Consider the following 20,101-nt stretch of genomic DNA (forward strand, 5'->3'; position numbering starts at 1 on the left):
TGAGCTTCTAAGATATAGTTAGGTCTATACAGTGCATTGGTGGTTTAGAGGAAAAAGTAACATATAATATAGTTTATTTATTCATTAAACAAGTTTTGAGAGATGATTATGTGTCATTTTTGATAGGATGACAAAAGTAAACAAGGATTTTTGCCATAAAAAAGTGTGTACTAACGAGGGAAATATAACACATAAATTTAATTAGTCCTCTTTCCCACTACTTCATTTTATAGCTTTTTGCCCTAAGCCAAGCAAACTACCCATTCACTAGCCACCAAACTCACATGATTTCCCTGCCTCTGTCTTTGTTCACAGTGTTTTCACTGATTGCCTCCTCTTGATTCTCATGACCATTTCTTTCTCCAAACCAAGATCAGATGCTAACTTCTCCATGAATACTTTCCTGATCCCCCAAATCAGTATGATCTTTCTCCTTTCTAGGGTCCTTTATATTGGTTTTATATGTCATACTTTATATTTGAGTTATTTATCTCTGTGTCTGGGATCTCTGGCAGATATGATCTGTGAAGGCAGGATGTATTTCAGGAAACTGAGGATACGTGGCCTACTAAGTGCAATCATATTTTGATACAGCATAGTTAATTTTCACAGCAATTGTCACTCCTATTTTCCCTGCTTCCTCTCTGTATATTAAAATAAAAATGTGGTTGTGCTGCAAATATTTGACATGGACCTTAGAAAATATGAGCCAAAAGCACAGAACAACACAATATTCTTATGTTTTTTCCTAATATTTGTTTTATGATTCTGGAAACATTCTCCAACTTCCTGTGCAAAGATAATTCTCCTAGTTTCTAAGCAAGATTCCCTAAGGAATTAAAAGATTGGGTAATATTCTGCTAGGGAATACCAGAGCTAGAGCTACCTTAGGGATTATCTAGTTCAATCAACTTGTTTTAAGTATGGGGAAATTGAGGCTTGGAAGGAGAATGAGGCTTGCTCAAGGTCACAAAGTGACTTGGGGCCAAGCTGGAAGTAGAACATGGGTCTCTTGGAGGTTACTGCAATTCTCTGTCTATATACAAGGCCAGTTTGCTAAACTGACCCTGCTCTTACTCAACACTCTGTCTGAAGTTTTTGTCCAAAATGAGCCTCAGTTCAGTTCAGTCGATCAGTCGTGTCCAACTTTTTGTGACCCCATGGACTGCAGCACGACGGGCTTCCCTCTCCTTCACCATCTCCTGGAGCTTGCTCAGATTCATGTCCATCAAACCAGTGATGCCATCCAACCATCTCATCCTCTGTCACCCCCTTCTCCTCCCGCCTTCAATCTTTCCCAGCATCAGGGGCTTTTCCAGTGAGTCAGTTCTTTGCATCAGGTGGCCAAAGTACTGGAGCTTCAGCTTCAGCATCAGTCCTTCCAATGAATATTCAGGATGATGGACTGGTATGATCTCATTGCAGTCCAAGGGACTCTCAAGACTCTTCTCCAACACCACATTTCAAAAGCATCAATTCTACCATGCACTGGAGAAGCACTGTATCCTCCAGAAAACAATTCTTTGTCACTGGAGAAGATAATTGCAAACCACTTCAGTATTCTTGCCTTGAGAATCCCATGAACAGTATGAAAAGGCAAGATGAGCCTAGGCCATTATAAGCATTATAACAGGACCACCAAAAGCCTTGCTAAGTAGAACATTTGTCCAACTTTACATGAAATTGGAGAATTCTGTAATGAGGGACACAGCTAGACCCAATGTGTCACCAAGAGCTCCAGAGGAAGTACATGGTGACCAACACAAGCCCAAGCTCAAAGACAAGAGCCAGAGCTGGTGGGGGATTATGTCTTTAGAGTGATAGACTCCTAGAGCTGGGCAGAACTTTGGAAATTATCCAGAAGAGAAAGCAACACTGCAACATGAGATATGAGGGTCTTGTTTTCTAGAAACAACCCTGTTATTTACCTGTTGTGTAACATTAGGCAAGTTCCTCCCCTTCTCTAGTCTTCAGTTTCCAAGTGTACAAAATAAACATGTTGGGTTAGATGAAGCACAAGGTACCTTTCAATCTGATACTTTTCTGTTCTGAAGTTTGACAGGAGAGGGAAAAGAAGCTTACAGAGGTTCAGTAGCTTGCCTAAGGTGACATCGTGCATTGGTGGCGAGCAGTGACCCAAGTACAGGTCAGCATTCTACCTACTGCCCCACATGGCTAGAAACATCCCTTTCAAGCAGCCCTGTGGCCCCATGACAAATTGTGAAACTACTGTCCCAAGGCTCTTGCAATCACCCTCTTCTCTATTCCCTTGGGATGCTGGCAGCACGCAGAGGGCTGTGGGAGAGGGCTCTGAGCAGTTTCCACCCTGGAAGTGGAGCAAGGATCAAATGGCTCTTTCTTCCTTCTCTTTGGTAAAATGAAACCAAAACCAACTCCTTAACTTAGAGGGCAGAGAGGCTGGTGGAGAGGGCTCCTCAGCCTGAATTTATGCAGATTCCCAACATTGCGGAGTGTGAAGGCCCTTCTCCTGGGAGCAGGTGGATGTCCTGCCCAAGTCTCTGTAGAATGAAACCAGATGAGGGGTGAGATTCAAAGCAAGATGCTTGACCCAGGAGAAGCAACACTGGGTCAAGGTGTAGACAGACTCCTTCCAGCATGGCTCTGAGAGACTTACTTCCTGAGTCACTTCGCATTCCATCAAAAATGGGGAAGGAGGTATGCAGAAGAAAAGAGTTATGTTTTAAACCTGATATTACCTTTGAGCCCTATGACTGCTCTTGGGGACAGACAGACACAGAAAGCATTTTCCTCACCTATTTCCTTTGTAGTACAGTAGGAAAGCTAATTTTTTTTAAAGTAGTTGAAGTGGACCAGCCTTGAATATCAGACATTATTATTAGCAAATCTGATAAGTTTCATATAACTTAGGTCTTCCATTTCCTCCCCCAAGAGGAAGCCACATGGCTTCACTAACCCTCCGACTAGGGGAACTCTTTTATTTTTAAAATTTAATTTTTATTTTCTTAACACCAAAAACATTTTGTATTGGGGTATAGCCAATTCACAGTGTTGTTTGTGATAGTTTCAGGTGAACAGTGAAGGGACTCAGCCATAAATATACATGTATCTATTATCCCCCAAACCTCCCTCCCGCACCAGGCTGGCACATAACATCGAGCAGAGTTCCATGTGCTCTACAATAGGGGGAACTCTTTTTTATAATCTTGCTTTGGATGTGACTTGCCCAGAATTACAAGAATGGCAGCAGCAGAGGCAAAAATTACCAACAGATTGCCTGACTCCTAGTTCCCACTCCCTGTTGTTGGAAGTGCATAATGGAAGTAAGAAAGGAAGCAGGTCTCCAGAGAGATAGACTGGCTATTGCTAAGCCTGTATAAAAATAAGCTTCAGATAATCAGAAGTTCGAGGTCAGAGGATAACTTAAGGCCATCACAAATTGGCCAGCTTGAACTCCAGTTCTCTAGAGAATTCTGGCCTTTTGGCAGCCAGATACAGAGCTGAACGCCAAGCCAGCCTGTGTTTAGGCGCAGTTCCAGGCTCCAGCCCCCCGAGCCCAGGCTCCTTGCGCGTCTCGGAGTTTAGCAGCAAACAGGATCCATTCCTGGACATACGCTTTTAATCAGAGACACTGGGACCTGGAGGGGACCTCAGGCATGATTTAATCCCTCTCACTTTGCAGATGCAGAAATCGAAGCCCAGATTGGGGGACGGGACACAGAATGCTTACACAAGGTCACTTGGCAATTTAGGAAACAACACAGTAGGGTAGAAAAGGGCGGTTTTGGGGTGGTAACCTGGTTCCACACCCCAGTTCTGCCAATTATCAGCCAGGAGATCCCAGGTAAGTCACTTAACCTCCCTGAATACCAGTGTGCTAATCTGTAAAAATGGAGGAGGGGGGCGCAATCACATTGCCTGAATGGTGAGATTTTTGATAGTTAAATAAGATGAAAAATACCAAAGTGATTTGTAAACAGGAAGTCATTATTCATACTTCAATGTTAGGATTAAATGATAATAAAAACACACAGCCTAATAACAAGAGTGCACTCTTCTGAATGCTGTCTGCATGCCAAGTATTTCATATACTTTGTTTCTTTTAACTCCTGAAACCCGAGAACTCTCACCAATAACCATACGCTTGAGGCAGGGTTTAAACCAGGTCGTATACATAGCAGGATTTCAGCAGTCTCTCGCACAGTACCCTCAGTCCTGTGAAATCTGGGCCTGGGCTTCCATTCTCAAGCCACATTTGGCTCCCTCCTCCTCACCTCTTTTCTAGGGAATGAGAAGCTCTTGGCTGTTGAGGGCAGGACACTCTCCTCACGTCTGTTAGCTCCAGGAGTTATTATGGTACTCTGCACAAGGTGAAATAGTCGAAAATAAATAAACAAATAAAATTAATTAAATCAAGAGTGACTTAATAGATGCATTAATGTTTCTTTTTCAACAATAGTTTTATTGAGGACTAATTGGATGGAAAAGGGTCTTTGATTTCCATCCAGAATCCATCAACTTCCAGCTAAGCCAGAGGCAAGATAAAGATATTTCCAGATAATTAAATCATATAGAAAACCTGAGCTTGCCAAGGCTTTCACACAAGAAATTGAGTGTGCATAGACATAGAGAACAGCCTTGTGGTTGCCAAGGGGAGAGGAGGGTGGAGAGGGATGAACTGGGAGTTTCAGGTTGCTGGGTTGGTAGACGCAAATTGGGCTTCCCAGGTGACTCAGTGGTAAAAGAATCCCCCTGCTAATACAGGAGACACAGGTTTAATCCTTGGGTCTGGAAGATCCCCTTGAGTAGGAAATGGCAACCCACTCCAGTATCCTTGTCTGGAGAGTCCCACGAACAGAGGAGACTGGCGAGCTACAGTCCATGAGGTCTCAAAGAGTCAGACATGACTGAGCATTAACACACATGCAAGATACAAACTATTACATTTAGAATGGATAAACAATAAAGGTTCCCATTATATAGCATAGGGAACTCTATTCAATATCCTGTGATAAACCACAATGGAAAAGGATATTAAAAATAGAATGTGTATATGTGTATAACTGAGTCACTTTGCTGTACAGCACAATGTTGTAGATCAAGTATACTTCAATTAAAAAAAAAGAAATTGAGTTTGTAAGTTAGGATCTGGGCATTTGTAAAGAGCTCTTTCTGTTTGCTTCCATAAATATCTTCTCTGTGAGCTTCTCAACAAACTGATTGATGTGCCCAGATATAATTTGAGGACCTTCCTTAATAATACCCCCATCCCGTTTCTAGTTTAACACACTTTTTGGCTACATGATAAGACATTGTTGACATTTCTTCAGTTTCTCTTCATGAAGGGACTCATCTGTCAAAAAAGAGGCTGTTTTATAGTCAACACCCTTAGTGTAGAAGTAACTGTTTTTTTCTCCCAGAATTCAAGACTCCTAATCTTCCTTCTGATGGTGTTGCAGGATTTCCTTCCTTGGCAGACTGCATTTTTTTGAAGACTGACTGCAACAATCTCTCCCATACTACATGCTCTTCAGGAAACTTGCCATGCCTTTCATCAGAATGTGGTGTCTAAGTCATCTTTTGAATCTGAGTAGGATTAAGAATGGATGGTTATCATTTCGATACAGTATAAGTGACAGTGTATGATTTCTGAAGCTATATTGTTCAAGGTAACAATGCTGTTTCCTCCTTGTTCATGTGGAGTACTGAGTTGCCAAGGAAGCAGTCCAACTGCCCTGAAGCTGCCACGCTGTGTGGTCCTCTCACAGAGAGACCACATGGAGGGGTCCTGAGAGATGCATGGTCTGCTCCCAGCTCCCCCTGTACCCCCCTCCCCAACTCTTCCAGCTCTAGCTTCTGTCTGAAACCACACGAGAGCTCCTGAGCTAGAACTGCCCAGCCCAGCTCCTCCCAAACTCCTCACCCACAGCTGAAATCCCTGAATTTCAAGGTGCTTTGTTGTAACCATAGCGATTGGCACTTGCCCCTTCCTCCATCCTACCACTGAATCTGATTACTGCCCGTGCATCTCCAGTACCCAGGAAAACCCTCAACTGTGTTCCTTTCTCCCTCTAGTTAATAGTAATGTGCCCTGGTTCTGTCACATAAATGCTGTTAGGAAGATCACAACACCTCAGACCTGGTTTCCCCGAATAGGAAAATGGGATTAAGAATCGTTTCTCCACAGTACCAACTGAGAAGGCTCTACAGATGATGCTTTTTATTATATAAAAATCTATAATATTTATTTTATATACATAAAATGCTCCACATTCTTCTGAGAGAGTACACATATACCATTTCATTTTAATCTTTACAGCAGCTTTGTGAGGCAGCTGGGAAGACATCATTATCCCTCTTTCAGTTGAGGAAAATGATATCAAAAGAGCCTGAATGACTTGGGCAGGTCCAAGGAGCACATGGTCCAATTGGAACCAGAGTCCAGATCTTCTGCTTTCTAGAGACTGGCCCTGAACTGCACCATCTCATGTGATAACAGAGTCCCTAACCTGCTTTAGTTTCCTGTCCACTTATACCCTATCTTTGTTCCCTAAGAGTCTGCTCCATTTGCCCGCTGCCTAACCAACCTTCTCTCTGCCTTTAGCTCTACCAACTTGGTACCAGCTCAGCTGATCACAGCTTTATAGTGTTTCAGTGGAGCATCACTCTCAAATTAACATGAGATGCACTCGCTTGGGAAGGGGTGTGGATGGTTTTGAATTATCCATGAGCAAATAAGAGTTTATATTTCACTGCCAAAGCCAGAATCCATTTAGAACTTCCCTCACTAACATACATTTCGGACTTCAACCAGCCCAATCAAACCAATCTCTTGGAAATGAGAAATTCCCACTAGGGGAAGTTACCTAGCCCACTCCTGTTTGGCCCATAATTGCACCCTGAGATAATAGCCAACTTGGGCCTTGACCTCCAGTATTGTGGCTTCAAAGCCAATATATGGCTTTTCACTTCTTGCATTGGGCACAGGGAAAAATCTTACAAAACTTCTGCTTGACACTTCCAGTGGGTACTGAACCATCACAAAGGAAAACCTGGCAAAGAGTCAAGGAAGGAACTCGCCCTTCTTATGGGAAAGTCCCAGGCCTCAACACACTCAGAAGCCCAGGTAACACACCTTTAAGTGTCAAATCTGGGGTGGTCCAAGGAAGAAGGTCCTGGAGTGTTACTTAGTTCTCTTGGGTTTGTAAGGACTTAAAGAGCTCAGAGGTAGTTTCAAAGGGGAGAGTGAAAAACCTGTTAGTGAACCTAAATTTTAGAAGCTGTAGGGGCACAAAGTAAGTAAATACATGATTTCAGGGCAATCAATCCTCTCCTGTTCCTTGTTTTGTAAAGGGATGAACTAGAAGTGGTCTGAAAAGCCAGCTCTACCACATTCAACTGTGATGTTCTGTAAAGTTAGTTAATTTCCTGACCCCAACCTTCTACATCTGTAAAATGAGGATAACAGCTACATACAGAGGTTGTAGTGAGAATTACATTAGATACTATGCATGGAAAAGTATAGTCTTGCATCTTGAACTAAGTGGTTGAGAAATGTTATTTCCCTTCCACCAACTCCCTCCCCTTGCATTCTAACATTTTCTACTCTATGATCCAATTTACCAGACGAATGCTTGATATTTTCTGATCCTAATCTAGTCAGAGGTTACTGAGGTCGTAGTGCATAAACCATTCTGAGGGTCGAGGGTGAGTTATAGGTAAATTGTGGTTTTAATGTTTGAGAAAGCTCATAACTAGTGGGGGTTTCCATTTTTTGATGGCAAGATGCACAAGCATAGTTCTGCAATAACACTCAGCTTCTCCACTCTCGGCTGTCTTGTGGCTGAAAGATGTTTTAAAAGCTTCTGTTTTTAGATGACCCTGTTCAGTTTCAGTCGTGTCTGACTCTTTGCGACCCCATGAATCGCAGCACGCCAGGCTTCCCTGTCCATCACCAACTCCCTGAGTCCACCCAAACACATGTCCATCAAGTTGGTGATGCCATCCAATCATCTCATCCTCTGTCATCCCCTTCTCCTCCTGCCCTCAATCTTTCCCAGCATCAGGGTCTTTTCCAATGAGTCAGCTCTTCGTATCAGGGGGCCAAAGCATTGGAGTTTCAGCTTCAACATCAGTCCTTCCAATGAACACCCAGGACTGATCTCCTTTAGGATGGACTGGTTGGATCTCCTTGCAGTCCAAGGGACTCTCAAGAGTCTTCTCCAAAACCACAGTTCAAAAGCATCAATTCTTCGGTGCTCAGCTTTCTTCATAGTCCAACTCTAGCATCCATACATGATCACTGGAAAAACCATAGCCTTGACCAGATGGATCTTTGTTGGCAAAGTAATGTCTCTGTTTTTTAATATGCTGTCTAGATTGGTCATAATTTTCCTTCCAAGGAGTAAGCGTCTTTTAATTTCATGGCTGCAATCACCATCTGCAGTGATTTTGGAGCCCAGAAAAATAAACTCAAGCCACTGTTTCCACTGTTTCCCCATCTATCTGCCATGAAGTGATGGGACCAGACGCCATGATCTTAGTTTTCTGAATGTTGAGCTTTAAGCCAACTGTTTCACTCTCCTCTTTCACTTTCATCAAGAGGCTCTTTAGTTCTTCTTCACTTTCTGCCATAAGGATGGTGCCATCTGCATATCTGAGGTTTTTGATATTTCTCCTGGCAATCTTGATTCCAGCTTGTGCTTCATCCAGCCCAGCGTTTCTCATGATGTACTCTGCATAGAAGTTAAATAATCAGTGTGACAATATACAGCCTTGAGGTACTCTTTTTCCTATTTGGAACCAGTCTGTTGTTTCATGTTCAATTCTAACTATTGCTTCCTGACCTGCATACAGGTTTCTCAAGAGGCAGGTCAGGTGGTCTGGCATTCCCATCTCTTTCAGAATTTTCCACAGTTTATTGTGATCCACACAGTCAAAGGCTTTGGCATAGTCAATAAAGCAGAAATAGATGTTTTTCTGGAACTCTCTTGCTTTTTCGATGATCCAGCGGATGTTGGAAATTTGATCTCTGGTTCCTCTGCCTTTTCTAAAACCAGCTTGAACATCTGGAAGTTCACGGTTCACGTATTGCTGAAGCCTGGCTTGGAGAATTTTAAGCATTACTTTACTAGCGTGTGAGATGAGTGCAATTGTGCAGTAGTTTGAGCATTTTTTGGCATTGTCTTTCTTTGGGATTGGAATGAAAACTGACCTTTTCCAGTCCTGTGGCCACTGCTGAGTTTTCCATATTTGCTGACATAGTGAGTGCAGCACTTTCACAGCATCATCTTTCAGGATGACCCTGTTACTGATTAGCAAAGTGTCATTTCTACTTTTAGTTCCACAAAGAGAAAGGCTAGTGAAATTTGCCCCACCTTACCATTTCCAAATGGGCAATATTACTAAATGATATTTAATGTCCTCAAAACATGTTTTGTTTTTTTTTAATAGTTCTAGGTCCATATTGAAAGTGAAAGTTCATGGGAAATCCAAATGTCCAATCCAACGCCCACCTGAATATTCCCCTTACAAAAACTTTTTCATCTTCTTTAGAACCGGAGTGTTGGTCACATGTATGTTGATTGCAGAAGAGCTTAAGCTGGAAAACATTGTTTCTAATAATGATGAAGACGGTGTAAAAGTTTGCACTTGCTGAATATTTTATAGGTCACAAAAGCTTTCATTACTAGCATTTCTGTCAAGTCTCCCAACTACCTTGTGAAATAGACATGGAAGGAAATTTTATCCCCAAATGATAGATGAGAAAATAGACAGTCTGAGAGCTAAGTGACTTACCCACCATCAGGGTGTGTTTCCTGAGACACCACAGCCCAGGAAGATTTCTGGCTAATTCAAGGTAGGAGTCAAGGAGTTTACCAGTTTCCAATTCCAATAATGCCTGAGCAGCACGCTGGTCCATTCAAGATGGGAAGCGGATGGAGGGATGCTTCAGCACTGCCCACTAGCCTACTCAAATGCTAAGTACAGTTTGGGAGAAAGAACACAGGAGCCCCAGTGCTTATGAACTAGGGAGTTCAGGGTAAAAGTGGTGTATGAGTTTCCTCTTGCTGCTATAATGAATTGCCATCACAGATGGCTTAAAACAACGCAAAGCTGTTCCCTTGCAGTTCTGCAAGCCAGAAGTCCAAATTTGGTTTTTCTAGGCTTTAAATTCAAAGATGTTAGCAGAGAAGGTTCATTCTGGAAGCTCTATGAAAGTGAAAGTGTTAGTTGCTCAGTCGTGTCTGACTCTTTGCCTGCTAGGCTCCTCTGTCCATGGAATTCGCCAGACAAGAATACTGGAGTGGGTAGCCGTCCCCTTCTCCAGGGGAATCTTCCTGACTCAGGGATCCAATCTAAGTCTCCTGCATCACAAGCAGATTCTTTACCCTCTGAGCCACCAGGGAAGCTCTACAGGAGAAGGTGTTTCCTTGCCCCTTACAGCTTCCAGAAGCTATTCGTACTTTTTGGTCTTCCCCTCCATCTTCAAAGACCATTACCCTAATTTCTGCTCCCACTGTCACATACCCAGCTGTCTGACTCTGACTCTCCCACATCTCTCTTACAAAGACCTTTGTGCTCACATTGAACCCATCTGGATAATCCAAGATAACTTTCCCATCTCAAGATCCTTAATGTAATCACACCTACAAAGTCCTTTTACGATGGAAGGTAACACAGTCACAGTTTTCTGGGATTAGGATATGGGCACCTTTGGGGCCATTATTCAACCTACTACAGGTGACAAGGTGGCAGGTGGATGCTGGTAGCCGTTTTTTTACTGGTAAGTGCATCACGTGCATGGCTGTGTTTGTCTGTCTGAAAGCCACACTCTTGGCTGCCACCTGACGTGTAGAAGCCAAAATAGAACCCGTGTCTTCTGATTCCAAGTAAAGTGCTCTCTCAGGCACATCATGCTGGCCATCTCAAAACTATATTTACATTCATTTTTTTGCAAATAGTTCACCCTGGTATAGATGGTAATTAATATTTGCATAATGCTGTAGAGGCTATAATGTCCTTTTCTATTTACATGAAGTCATTTAAATCCCTACAATAGCCCTCTGAGACTGTTATTATTAACACATTTTACATATGAAGAAGCTAAGGTCTAGGAGGGGTGAAGTGATTTGTCCAAGGTCACCCAGATGGTGAGGGCAAGACCACAGTGTAAATCCAAAAAGTTCCACCATGTGCAGCTCTAAATGATGAATCCACATTTAAGTTCACTTTGCTAGAGGTGGTAGTTTATCTTTTGGGGATACCATGAAGGCAACTGGGATCGCCAGGGCTGTTGAGAGAAAATGAGTCAATAAATGTGAAAGTGCTTTGTAGCAGTATGACTCACAACTACAGAGAGTTATTGATGGCATTATTCTCATCATCATTCTTATCATCATCATCATCAAGTGCCCTGGTGACCAAGAGAATTCAAACAGGTCAACACCTCTAATTGCTGTGTGTAAAACACTGACCTCAACTGTCTCGCAGTCCTGGGGATGGTGGCTCAGGCTTCTGTGGTTTCTTGGCCACCGTGCAGGTGTGACTGGTGGGAGCCGTGCTCTGAATGGAAAAGCCAAGGTCCTGCGTCCCTGCAGCAAAAGAGCGTGACCCCTTGAGAGATGAAGTAAGCATTCCCAGAAAAATTCACTTGGTGTGAAAGGACCCTAAGACCCTTCCAGATGCATGGTGATGTTTTATAGCTTTTACTGTTTTTCCCCCCATCTTTCTTCTTTTTTTCAATGAGCACATTTGCTCTGCATTTCAAATGTGTCTGATTTGGAGGTGAGGGGGTGCTGGGAAGTCACTGGTGGGGACACAAGAGCGAGATGCAGAGCACCACTGGGAGAGCTGGCAGTGACTGGGCAGGTGGAACCCCTCTCACCCCTCACCCCCGCTTCCTCCCCTCACCTTTCTTTAAAGAGCAACAAGGAGCTTCTGAAATGTGCAGCTTCGAAACCAGACCAGAGGGCTAGTGAGAAGGAATAACCAAGCCATCCTCCAAGTGTGGCTGAGCAGTCAGCCGGCCCCCACCTCATTTGTGTGAGACCGCCAAGAGCCCTCACGTGGCGCTCCAGCCACAGGACCGCAATTAGGAAACGCTCCCTGCCTCTCACAACGGCCACCCTCACCATGCAGTGGGGACGGAAGAGAGGCAGGTGCATTCAAATCGCCCTGGTTTGACCAAGGGAAATGAAGCACTGAAACAGCTTTGTCCCACAATGAGTCAAGATGGGGGCAGGGACGGGGGCGCTGGAGCCCTCTGACCCTTCTTGGGAACTAGTCTTGCTTCTGGTGGCTCAGCCCTGTGAACCCAGTGTCTGGTGTGAGTCTCAGTTCTCGTACTCTATGGCTGTGGGACCAGAGCCACTGCACTTACCTGGGGTCTTTCTTCACAACTGGTCCCACCTGTGCACATAATTTCTTACCAGACAATGTGTCTGGGTCCCTGACAACTGTCACTTCTGCCTGCTCCAACTCTGCCCACACCTCAGGCCTGTATCCCACCTCTTCTAAGAAGCCTTCCTCACACCTCTGATAAATCTAGGAATCTCCTCTTCCTCAGAACCATCTTTATCCCTTCTCTCAGATACTTATGGAAATCATTTCTTAAATGAAAATGATTTCTCACCTATTAAGTCAGGCACCTGCTAAAGCACTTTCATTCTTGCTTCTTAATTTGCTGTTTAGCTCTCCCTAATATTAGACAGAAACACCTTGAAGACAGATTGTGTGTGACTCATCCCTCCATGCCCTACCAGCCATTATGCTCTCAATACATAGTTTTTAGGTTAATAATTTCAGAAAATTATTTGAAAAAAATTGTAAATTAATAGCAACTTTTCCATCAGCTTGGAATGAAGGCATGGGTCCACATCCCACTCAAGGAAGCCAGGGTGACCTGCCCTGAGAACCTGCCCTGCAGGAGCCCTTTCTGCTTAAGGGACTCTGGGTCTGAGAGGGAACATAGGATACACTCATGGTCTAGCTAGGGGCTTTGTCTTTTCCAGTGCCGAACATCTCCCAAGGGACGCTCAATAGATTTGAGAATGTTAAGTACCATCGATATCCTGAGGTCTCCTTCTCAAGCTTCATCTCCTCTCCCAACCATGGTATTTGTTTTCCCAAATGCCCCCGGAATCTCCAGTGGGGTGTTTTTGCAAAAGCTTAAAACAGCAGGCTTGAAAGAGAATTTCCTTTCCCCCACCTCTCTTCTGAGCTTTACTAAACCTGCTCTACATCCTTGGTGATCAGTCCCAGTTATGAGCATCATTTTCACTCCACCTCTAGAGCTAGAAGTCACAAGGTCATCTTCAGACATGTCCTTTCCTCTCCCTCCACAAACCAGTCATCATACCCCTCGGAGCTCAACTCGGGAACTTAATACCTCTCATTCATCCTGCCTCTCCATCCACAGTGTCTTGGGCTCAAGTCCTCATTAGTTTTCAGGAGGACCACTGAAATAGCTGCTCCCTGTCCTCCACATCTCCTTGGGTTCTCTTCTCAAAAAGCAAATCTATCCAAGACATGTTTCAGCTTAGGAATCTAGGTTGATGATTCACTGCCTATAGTATTGAGACAAAATTCCTAGATGGGAGGACATAATACCCTTTGCAATCTGATCCCAGACTTCATCTCCTGCCTCCTCATCTCACGTAGCTGCCCTGAACTTCTTACCCCAACATACTGATGTCTTTCACAATTTGGGGCTTTTGCACACGCTGTTCCCCTTTTCTGGAACGTATCTCTTCCCCTCTCTGATAGGAAAACTCAGTCATATGTCATGACCCAACTCTCATTTCACCATCTCTATGAGGTCACCCCTCATTCCTTCCAGGCAGAACTATTTGCTCTATCTTGATCTCCCACAGCCCTTGTTTATATCCCCACAATAATGCTTACCACGCTCTACTGTAATTTTCCTGTTCAAGTGTCAATCACTCCATTATACTTTAAGATCCAGGAGACTGAGAATCTGCACTTATTAACTGTTGATATCCTCAGGGTCTAGCCTAAGATCTGCTCATAGTGGGTCCTCAGAAAAATAAAAAAGCGAATAATATACTCAAAGTTTTCTTGCGTGAATAGCATTACCAAGCGTGAACCTGGCTCTGGATGCCACTCCCAGCTCTGTTGTTAATGGTTAAAGGAAGATGGACTTTGAAGTCAGTTATGCATGCATGCATGCATGCTAAGTCACTTCAGTCATATCCGACTCTTTGCGATCCTACAGACTGTAATGCACCAGGCTCCTCTGTCCATGGGATTCTCCAGGCAAGAATACTGGAGTGGGTTGCCATGCTCTCCTCCAGGGGATCTTCCCAACCCAGGGATCGAACTTGCATCTCCTAGGCTCCTGCACTGGCAGGCGGATTCTTTACCACTGAGCCACCAGGGAAGCCCCACAGTCAGTCATACTGGTATTCAAATCTCTCCTCTATAGCTTACTAGCTGTGTGATCTCAGGCAAACAACTTTCTCATCTCCAAATGGGGATGACAACTACCTCATCACAGTGTCATGAATTGGATAAGAAGCTGAATGTGTCAAATGTGTGGCACAGAATCTGTTACCTAACAAGCAGCCATAATTATGACAATGAATTAACTGCAATGGCCCTGGGTCAAGTCTTCCTCTCTTAGCCTCCCTGGAAACTTCTTATATAAAATGAAGGTATAGACTATTATCTTTGAGGTTTCTGCAAACTCTATCACTGTAAGACTTGACGGGTCGTTCACATTGACTTTACCACGTCGTCCACTGTAAGACTTTACCATCGTCCAGCATCACTTCATTCAGCCCTGAAACTTAACCTGCCTAGTAAGATGAATTCTAATAGTTTCTCGGGCATAACTTTTGCTCATTGTCACCAAATTCATCAACCGTCCTGGAGCTCTTAAGGGCACAAACTAGTGCCTCTGCTCAGCTGAAAATTCTGGCTCAGAGCCGGGAGCTGATAAGGTACTGCAGTTGACTCAGTAGCAGCAATAGCAGGGAGGAATCTGTCTCTGTGGGGTCAACTCTGATAACAGGGACAGGACAGTACAGAGTCCCGATCACATACTGTGCTTCTCACTTACATGACTTTAGGAACCTATTTCACAATCCTGTGTTTATCCCCCAGCTCATTCTTATTAATGTCGTGTTAACATCTTAATCTGAACTGTGGCCACTGCATTTCACACAAAGAACACACGGGAGTCTCTTTAAATTCCTTTGGATTCTCCCAGACAGGAGGTGTCTTTCTCCCACATTTGCACATTTAAAATTTATTTTTGACATCGTAATATGATTATTTTTGTTTTCGTAAAGTCCTGGGGTAAAAAAGAAAAATAGCTAGTTGAGTTTCTCTCCCCAACATTTAAAACAGGGAAAATAGCCAATTCTTTGGAAGCAAGTTGTTTGGAGTAAGATTTGAGGTCTCGCTGAGTGAAATAATTAGGCACTTCCAAAGAATAAAGCAGCAAAGCACTGTGGGAAAGCAGCACACTCGGGCCATTCAGCAGACTTTGGGCAGCTTTCCCACTCCCGGGCAATAAATATCTCCAGAGTCACCCAGGGTTGGGAAGGAGCATGAGGGATGGGATCAGTCAGACCTGGATTTAACCTCATCCCTCCCACTTGCCAGTTATGAGATTCAAGCAATGTCTTCAATTCTTTTTTTTAAATATTATTTATCTATTTTTGGCTGTGCTAGGTCTTTGTTGCAGCGCAGGCTTTTTCTATAGCTGCAGCGAGTAGGGCTACTTTCTAGTTGCTATGTGCAGGCTTCTTATTGCTGTGGCTTCTCTTGTTGTGGAACACAGGCTCTAGGCTGTGTGGGCTTCAATAGTTGTGATGCACGGGCTTAGTTGCTCTGCAACATGTGGGATCTTCCTGGACCAGGGGTTGAACCTGTGTCTCCCAAACTGGCAGCCAGATTCTTTACTAACGAGCTAGGGAAGCCGCAATTTCTTCAATTCTATGAGACTCAGTTTCCTCATATAAGACAAAGATAATAATAGTATATACATCATTTATCTTTTTACTCTACAAAGGAATTAAGACAATTTGCACTCATGCTTCTAATATATCAAAGTAAAGAAAGAAAGATAGTGCTAAGTCGTGTCCAACTCTTGCAACCCCATGGACTGTAGACTGCCAGGCTCCTCTGTCCATGAGATTCTCCAGGCAAGAATACTGGAGTGGGTTGCCATTTTCCTCTCCAGGGGATCTTCCCGATCTAGGAATCAAACCCAGGTCTCCCACATTGCAGGCAGATTCTTTACCCACTGAGCTACATGGGAAGCCCTATACCAAAGTAAAATTAACATTTTTTAAAAATGGCAAAAAAAAAAAAGGAAATTGGACAAAGTAATGGTGCTGGAGTAACAAACTGAACTCAAGAAATCAGGTTGATTTACAAAATGGCACAAAATCCTGTGGTCACAATATAGGGATATGACAAGTTTCAGTGGTTGTAAGGTAAGCTGTAATTCCAGAAAAGACCAGTTCTTCCTGGTTGAAAAACCAAAAAGATTGTTTATCTTATGGCAAATGAGCACCAGGAGACAGCTCCTCACTTCCCTCAGTTCCCCAGCAGTTATTTCGCTGTATGATCCTGTACAAATCACATTACCACTCTGAGCCCCTATCTCCTCATTTGCACATATTGAAGGATGGATGAAAGGAATTCCAAAGGCCTTTCTAACCCCTATATTTTATGACTTGATTCTGTTCTACAAAATGTCTACAGCTTTCTCCTCCACGCATTTGCAACTTATGTGACATTCTTATTGGAATTCATCAGTCTGCTCTAACAAAACTATTTCTTAGCTTGTAGAGATAGGTTTGTTTCCTGTTAACCCTATCATGGGCCTCAAGACAGAACTTAGGAACCAACATTCTCAGTGTAATAACCACTTGTTACTCAAATAAATCTTACAATGGAACCATGAAAAACAATTAATGCTAACTTGGGCAGATCTGGATTTATTCAGAGTAGAAGTATTTTGTTCTCAGCCTTTTCTTCAGTCTCAATTTCTAATTCTGTCCATGTGTATGCATGCATAGTCAGTCGTGTCTGACCCTTTGCAACCCGAAGGACCATAGTCTGCCAGGCTCCTCTGCCCATGGAATTCTCCAAACAAGAATACTGGAGAAAGTTGCCATTCCCTACTCTTACTTCCTGACTCAGGTATCAAACCTATGTCTCATGTGTCTCCTGCCTTGGCAGGCAGATTCTTTACCACTGGGTCACCTGGGAAGCCTGTTCTGTTATATATTTGATACAATTTCTTTTTCTTATTGTGTTTGTTTTCAATGAGAATGCCAGAGTCTTAGTGATAGGAAGAGAGAGAGATGGGAAGCAGCTGATGAAGGAGCTACATATATATTCTGTTCATGAGAATTAGTTGCTCAGACATGGCTCTGGTCTGAAGCTTTAGCCATAGATTAGTGTTCTGTTGGTATAAAATTCTGTTGGAGAGAATAACAAGAACTCAACTGAACTGGCTTTGATTTGGGTGGGTGGATTGGATGGGGAGGAGAGATGTTTTAGGCAATAAGAAAAGTGTCTTCTCTATAATGTGTCCCATTCACCACTTTCTTTGTGTCTCCTCTGGGCCTGCCCTCCTACAAATCCCCTCCTAAGGAAAGCTTACATCCCCCACCTACCACTTTCCCTCCCAGTATTTCCTTCATGCACCCTACATTCCTTCATGTAGGATGCACATGACTGTCCCTCAGAAAGGGTAACTCACCCAGGGACACACAGCCACAAAGAGACAGAGCTGAGGTTCAAGTTCTAGTCTGCATCACCTACAACACAGCAAGTTGATCTTCACTGATAAATTGAATCCCCAATATGAATTTGTACTAAACTATCCTGTAAAGACTTTCTCAATTTCTCTGTTAAAATGTGTATATGTATCTCAGTCCTTCAAATATACTAGTGGCCCCCAAAGTGGCTTGCACATTAGAATCTGAGAATTTTTTTAAACTCTTAAGGCCTGGGATATACTCCAGAATGAGTTAAATCAGAACTTCTTTGTGGCTGGGATACAGTCCTCAATAGTTTCATAAGCTCCCCAGGAGATACGGAGCAGACAAATTTATGCCACTGCTGTAAGTCAGTATAGCTCAGCCCTGCATTATAATTACTATGATTATAAACTGTAAGCTACTGGGGAGCAGAAATCTTATTTTCTTCAAATTTGTGTCTTCCACACCACCAAGATAAAATAGTAGCTCAATGAATATTATTAAATGATTGCATCTGTCCAATTTAGGTTCTATTAATTTAAACAAATGTGGACAAATTAACCAAAGTCCAATGACAGGATTGGATATGCCTGGATGTTTTGGAATGTTTCCTGAAGTGGAAAAGGCCAATGAACTGTGATGGCAAATAGAGGACTCTGATAAAGTATTTAATAATTTTTTTCCAATCACAATAAAAAGTAAAATAGAATGACTACTCTGTTTTTAATCTCTACTAAAGAAATGGGACTCCCTGGTGGCTCAGATGGTAGAGAATCTGCCTGCAATGCAGGAGACCTGGGTTCTATCCCTGGGTCAGGAAGATCCCCCGGAAAAGGGAATGGCTACCCACTCTAGTATTCTCACCTAGAGAATTCCGTAAACAGAGGAGTTTGGCAGGCTACAGTCCATGGGATCTCAGAGTCAGACACAGCTGAGAGACTAACACTTTCTTTAAAGGAAATGGGTCTGGGCTGCCACAGAAATTGAGTGGATTAGACCTTAGGAACCAACTCCTGATGATCCCAAAAGGAAAATTCTAGAATGCTGACCAAAGAAGTCCACAGAATCATATTTTCAGGAGAGGTTTAAGAAAGGATGAGACCACATGTTACTTTCAGTTCTTAACTGAATAAAACTTCCACTATGAACTACAAAGAAAATTTTATTTTTTCAAGCTGGTAATGTGGTGAGTTCCTGATTCTTTCTGGGGATTACAAAACAATCCACTGTATGGGGTCCAGGCTATAAATTCAGGCTTGCAGATTGTTCAGAAGAAGACAGTTCAAGAAAGCAAAAGGCAGATTGTCCAATCTGGCTGCTCCATGTGCCAGGAGTTATTAATTACGTCTGTTCTAATAACAAGAGCTGGGAAGCAGCAAACTCAAAACATGCAGGGAAAACAAAACAATATAAGATGGTGCTTTGCCTTAATGAGAGGAAGTAAGAGGCAGCAGCTAGAGTCCAGGCTCAGCAAACAGGGTACAAATCTTGCCAGCAACAGATTTTAGCTGCAACTGGGCATGATCACCACAGTAGCTACAGAGGCCAAGGAATCCCAAGTGGCTTGCCAACATCTGTCTGGTAACCAAAGAGGTCATCTCATTTTCTGTGCTTTTCTGGAATGGGTGAAGGAGGATTCGAGGAGTCATTGAAAGGATCAGACAAGTTAGGATTTGCTGTTCTGTGGATCATAAATTATCAGAGTTGGAAGAGACATCTACAGATAAAATAAATAATCCAATTCTACTCATTACTATACATGAAGAAACTGACTTCCAGAGAAGTTGAGTGACATAGATCAGGTCACCCAACAATAGAAGACCAGAATTAGACTTTTCTCCAGTCCTCTTCTTGTTGGTTAATGGTAGGCTTCCTTTCTTCCTCCCTAAGAAACTAGCTTTTCTTAAACTTTTACCAACTCCTTAAGTAGCCAGTAGCTTCAATCATGCATCTGCCCCGGTGTGTTAGCTTCCATCCTTGATGTGGCCCTGAATCAGCTCTGTTTGGTCAGTGGTCATCTCCTATTCTTCCTAGAACTCTTCTCATGGTCAGAAACTCAGAAGTTCAGACTTTGGGATGTCTTTCTAAGAGTTTCAATGCTGCCTTAGAGTTCTCTAAGACCAAAATCTTAGACAGCTGGATTCCTCTCTGATCCACTGGACTCTGAGCATACTGAGGCCAGAAACTGGGGCTTCTTCATCTTCATATCTTGCTTGTCACTCAGAAGGTGCTCAGTAAATTTTAATTAATTAAAATTCCCAACACTTAAAGGGAAAACTTTACAAACTGGAACTCAGAGAAGAGCAAATAGGACTATGAAAATCTGAATGGGATAAGGGATAGATTTAAAACAAAATATCCAACTTGAAGAAGAAAGT

General features: G+C 43.0%; 1 long non-coding RNA gene across 1 annotated transcript in view; it reads right to left on the reverse strand.

Annotated features, from left to right (window-relative positions):
- Positions 1–20,101, reverse strand: part of LOC145524080 (uncharacterized) — a 79,407-nt gene that overhangs the window by 50,433 nt on the left and 8,873 nt on the right. The window contains exons 2-3 of the long non-coding RNA XR_014067148.1: positions 11,457–11,573; positions 4,254–4,340 (exon numbers count right to left, since the gene is read on the reverse strand). This is a non-coding gene — a long non-coding RNA (uncharacterized LOC145524080). The remainder of the gene's footprint in view (positions 1–4,253; positions 4,341–11,456; positions 11,574–20,101) is intronic.

Source organism: Giraffa tippelskirchi, chromosome 2, assembly GCF_054371585.1.
Source record: "Giraffa tippelskirchi isolate mGirTip1 chromosome 2, T2T-mGirTip1v1.2.pri, whole genome shotgun sequence".
Taxonomy (NCBI): Eukaryota; Metazoa; Chordata; class Mammalia; order Artiodactyla; family Giraffidae; genus Giraffa; species Giraffa tippelskirchi.